The following is a 6,000-nucleotide window of genomic DNA, read 5'->3' on the forward strand; positions in this document are numbered from 1 at the left end:
ATATGCTCGGGGGGCCTGCCGTGTGGGATTGTATGATGGCGGGGCTGCTGTGTGGGATTGTATGATGGGAGGGCTGCCGTGTGGGATTGTATGATGGAGGGGGCTGCCTTATGGGATTGTATGATGGGGGGCTGCCATGTGGGATTGTATGCTGGGGGGCTGCCGTGTGGGATTGTATTCTTGGGGGGGTGTCTGCCATGTGGGATTGTATGAAGGGGGGCTGCCTTGTGGGATTGTATGCCGGGGGGCTGCCATGTGGGATGGGTGGTGCTGTCATGTGGGATTGTATGATGGGGGGGCTGCCGTGTGAGATTGTATGTGTCACGGATGAAGTTACAGATAGGTGGAACTTAAAAATAAACGACCGACTTGCTTGATCCCAAACTAAGGAGAATAAAGGTGAGCCCTATAAAACCCTAAGAGCTCTCCCTGACTGCTATGCACATGCAAGGGTCTCAATGGTAGAAGATTGCATGCCCACGTACCTAAGACTGTGTGACACCTGAAAACCCTATAATAGTGAGGGGACACGACCACCGGCTCCCTGCACTTAATACGGACGGAGTCAGGGTCACCTAGAATCAAGCCAGCAAGGAAACTCGATGAAGGAAAAGACTTATCTGAGCAAACAGCAGCAGCAGCAGCCTCCAGCAGTGAACACTTCATCCAGGAAGTAGTATAAACCGCAAAGTGAGGCAGTATGGGAGGGGATATAAAGGAAGACGATTAGTCTAAATAAGTGACACCTGGCAGAAGGAAAGGAGATGACAGTGAAACCAAAACAAAGAACGTCATACAAGAGGTAGAGAAGAACGTCTGCCAGACCTTCTCACAGAACTGGCGGTGACATTACTCCTCCCTCTACGGGTGGACTCCGGAGATTCAGAGCCCACCTTCTCAGGATGAGACCCATGGAAAGCCCTGATGAGACGAGTAGCCTTAATGTCCACCACTGGGACCCACATCCTCTCCTCAGGACCATAACCCTCCCAATGAACGAGGTACTGAAGAGAACCGCGGATAATGCGAGAATCCACAATCCTAGAGACCTGAAATTCAAGATTATCATCAACAAAAATCGGAGGAGGAGGCAAAGAGGAGGGTACAGTGGGTTGGACATAGGTTTTAATAGGGACCTTTAAAAAACATTATGGATCTTTCAAGTCTGAGGAAGATCAAGACGGAAGGCAAAGGGATTGATGACGGACAAGATCTTGTAAGGTTTAATAAACTTAGGACCCAACTTCCAGGAGGGAACCTTCAGTTTGATATTCTTTGTAGACAACCACACCAGATCACCCACATCTAGGTCCGGACCAGGCACACGTCTCTTATCCGCCACATACTTATATCTCTCACTCATCCTCTCCAGATTACCCTGAATCTTTTGCCAAAAAAATGACAAAGACGAGGAAAATTTCTCCTCATCAGGTAAACCAGAAGACCCCTCTCCAGAGAATGTCCCAAACTGCGGATGAAACCCATATGCACCAAAAAATGGTGACTTATCAGAGGACTCCTGGCGACGGTTATTTAAAGCAAACTCAGCAAGGGACTAAAAAGAATACCAATCCTCCCCCACAAAACAGCGCAGATAGGTCTCCAGATTCTGATTGACGCGTTCGGTCTGACCATTTGACTGCGGGTGAAAAGCAGAAGAGAACGACAACCGAACCCCCAAGCGAGAACAGAAGGCCTTCCACAATCTGGAAACAAATTGCGTGCCCCTATCAGAGACTATGTCTGAAGGAATACCGTGCAATTTAACAATGTGATCAACAAACGCTTGCGCCAGCGTCTTAGCATTGGGTAACCCAGGAAAGGGAACGAAATGTGCCATTTTGCTAAAACGGTCCGCTACCACCAGAATCACAGTCTTCCCCGAGGAACGAGGCAGGTCCGTAATGAAGTCCATGGACAGATGCGTCCAAGGACAGGAAGGAATGGGTAAGGGGAGGAGAGAACCCGATGGCCGTGAATGAGCGACCTTGGCACGAGTGCATGTCTCGCAGGCTGCCACAAAACCCTCAACAGTCTTACGAAGAGCCGCCCACCAGAATCTCAGAGCAATGAGATCTACTGTGGCTCTACTCCATGGGTGCCCAGCAAGGACAGTATTGCGGTGCTCCTTAAAAACCTTGTGTCGTAAAACGAGAGGCACAAACAACCTCCCAGGAGGACAAAGATCAGGAACCTTTGCCTGGGCTGCCTGAACCTCTGCCTCCAAATCAAGATAAAGAGCAGAGATGACCACCCTTCAGCCAAAATGGGACCCGGGTCTTCAAAGTACCCCCCTCCTGGAAAACAACGTGACAGGGGATCCGCCTTCACATTTTTAACCCCAGGGCAGAACGTAACAACAAAATTAAACCTAGAAAAGAACAAAGACCATCTGGCCTGTCTCGGGTTCGGACGCTTGGCTGATTCCAAGTAGGCCAGATTCTTATGGTCGGTAAAAACACGGTAATAGAGTGTCTGGCTCCCTCTAACCAATGGCGCCATTGCTCAAAATCTAATTTGATGGACAACAACTCCCTATCTCCCACATCGTAATTTCTCTCTGCAGAGGAGAGTTTCCTTGAGAAAAAGGCACACGGTCGCCATTTGGCAGGAGAGGGACCCTGAGATAAGACCGCACCCACACCCACCTCAGAAGCATCCACCTCAACAATAAAAGGTAGAGAGACATCAGGTTGTACCAAAATGGGAGCGGAAGCAAAACACTCTTTAATACTCAGGAAGCTCCCACTCAAGCACAGTGCTGACCTTCTCAGGGGCCATCCGAAAACCAGAAGCGAAAAGAAGAAAACCAAGAAATTGAATCTCCGGAACCGCAAACACACATTTTTCCAGTTTAGCATACAATTTATTCTCCCGCAGAACCAGCAAGACCTGACGTAGGTGGTCCCGATGAGTCTTGAAATCAGGAGAAAAAATCAAAATGTCATGTAGATACACCAGTACAAATTTCCCTATTAAATGATAAAAAATGCTGTTCACAAAATGTTGGAAGACGGCTGGAGCATTCATTAAACCAAAGGGCATAACCAAATTCTCAAAATGACCCTCAGGGGTATTGAAGGCCGTCTTCCATTCGTCCCCTTCCCTGACCCTGACTAGGTTGTATGCCCATCTTAAATCCAACTTAGAAAAAACCTTAGCCCCAACAATCTGGTTAAACAGGTCCGGGATCAGAGGAAGCGGATATGGGTCACGAATCGTGATACTGTTCAGCTCCCTGAAATCCAAACAAGGTCCTAAAGAAGCATCTTTTTTCTTAACAAAAAAAAAACCAGAGGCAACAGGTGACTTTGAGGGTCGGATGTGTCCCTTTCTCAGGCTCCCAGAGATATAACTACGCATAACGACTCTTTCAGGTTGGGAGAGATTGTATAAACGTGATTTTGGCAGCTTGGCGCCTGGGGTGAGATTAATAGGGCAATCGTACTCCCGGTGAGGGGGCAAGTCCTGTACACCACTTTGAAAACACATCCGAAAATTCAGAGAGAAAAGATGGCACAGTCTTGGTAGAAACCTCTGAAAGAGACGCCGTGAGGCAATTCTCTCTGCAAAACTCACTCCAACCATTTATTTGCCTTGCTTGCCAATCAATGGTGGGGTTATGTTTAGTGAGCCAGGGTAGCCCCAACACTAGAGGAGAAGGTAATCCACTTAAGACGAAACATGACACATCCTCAACATGAGCGTCAGCCACAGTCAAACGGATATTGTGAACTATGCCCTTTAACGATCTTTGAGAAAGTGAAGTGAAATCGATAGCAAAAACAGGTATATCCTTTCCCAAAGTGCATACCTGGAAACCATGCGTTGTTGCAAATTGATTATCAATGAGATTGACAGCTGCTCCACTATCTACAAAAATCTCACAATGTTCTTGCTGTCTAGCGCCACCCTGGCAGGTAGGAGAAAACGGGAACTACAAGCAAACAGCAAACCTTTAATTTCCGCATCAACCTTGCCAATAGTAGCAAATGGAAAGTTTTTAGAGGGTTTCTTTTTATTTTTATTACCCTCAGAAAACGCCATGCATCTGCTAGAGGGGCAAACATTAGCCAAATGATTTATAACCCCACAACAGAAACAAACCCTCCTCTGAGAGATGAATCCTCTACTGTCAGAGGTAAGCAAACCCAGCTGCATGGCCTCCTCCTCAGAGGGGATTGAGAGAGACTGAGACCCCTGCGCACTGAATGAGACAGCCCCACTGTCCTTTGGCTGAATATGAGTAGTCTCCTCTCTCTCTAAGACGCCTGTCAATACGAACAGCTAAAGACATGGCAGACTCTAACGACGCGGGTCTCTCATGAAAAGTAAATGCATCTTTTAATCTTTCCGAAAGACCATGGCGAAATTGACTTCCGAGTGCAGCATCATTCCAACCAGTATCAGCTGCCCATTTACGAAATTCAGAACAGTATATCTCTGCGGACTGTTTACCCTGGCATAAAAGATGCAATTTAGATTCAGCCAGAGCAATACGATCCAGTTCATCATATATCTGCCCATGGGCTACAAAAAAATTCATCCACCGATCGAAGGGGCTGTGCAGCCACCGGCAGCGAAAAGGCCCAAGACTGAGCGTTATCCCTGAGTAGCGAGATGATGATCCCTACCCTCTGCTCCTTATCACCAGAGGAATAGGGAAGTAGGCGAAAATGGGGTTTGAAAGCCTCTCTAAAGTGAACAAAATTCTCATTACCCCCAGGGAACGTATCCGGAAGCGAGATCTTAGGCTCGGAACAAACTCCATGAACGCCAGCAGAACCGGTCACCTGAAACTGAGACACAGTTTTACGGAGATATGCTACCTCCAGTGAAAGACCTTGCATGCGGTCAATCAAGGCTAAAACCGGATCCATGCTTAAGACGGTTATGGCGGTTTATAATGTCACGGATGAAGTTGCAGATAGCTGGAACTTATAAATAAACGACCGACTGGCTTGATCCCAAACTAAGGAGAATAAAGGTGAGCCCTATAAAACCCTAAGAGCTCTCCCTGACTGCTATGCACATGCAGGGGTCAAGCCAGCAAGGAAACACAAAAAAAGGAAAATACTTATTTGAGCAAACAGCAGCAGCAGCCTCCAGCAGTGAACACTTCATCCAGGAAGTAGTATAAACCACAAAATGAGGCAGTATGGGAGGGAATATAAAGGAAGACAATTTGTCTAAATAAGTGACACCTGGCAGAAGGAAAGGAGATGACAAAGTGAAACCAAAACAATGAATGTCATACAAGAGGTAGAGAAGAACGTCTTCCAGACCTTCTCACAGAACTGGCGGTGACAGTATGAAGGGGTGGCTGCCGTGTGGGATTGTATGATGGGGGGGCTGCCGTGTGGGATTGTATAATGGGGGGCTGCCATGTGGGATGGGGGACTGCCTTGTGGGATTGTATGTTGGGGGGCTGCAGTATGGGATGGGGGGTGCTGCCGTGTGAGATTGTATGATGGAGGCTGCTGTGTGGGATTATATGCTGGAGGGTCTGCCGTGTGGGATTGTATGCTGGGGGGTCTGCCGTGTGGGATTGTATGTTGGGGGGCTGCAGTATGGGATGGGGGGTGCTGCCGTGTGAGATTGTATGATGGGGGCTGCTGTGTGGGATTATATGCTGGAGGGTCTGCCGTGTGGGATTGTATGCTGGGGGGTCTGCCGTGTGGGATTGTATAATGGGGGGGCTGCCATGTGGGATGGGAGGGGGGGCTGCTGTGAGATTGTATGATGGGGGACTGCCGTATGATATTGTATGATGGGGGACTGCCGTATGATATTGTATGATGAGGGGGCTGCCGTGTAAGATTGTATGCTGGGGGGTCTGCCGTGTGGGATTGTATGCTGCTTGATTTGGTCATGATTTATTAGTGAAATAATACATATATTTCATAGATTTTGATTTTGCAATACTGTTACAAGCTTTCAATCTGGGCAGCCCCTTAGAAATTTTTTGTAACAAAGTATAAAAAAAAAAAAACATCCTAA

The sequence above is a fragment of the Bufo gargarizans genome, chromosome 9 (assembly GCF_014858855.1).
Source record: "Bufo gargarizans isolate SCDJY-AF-19 chromosome 9, ASM1485885v1, whole genome shotgun sequence".
NCBI lineage: Eukaryota > Metazoa > Chordata > Amphibia > Anura > Bufonidae > Bufo > Bufo gargarizans.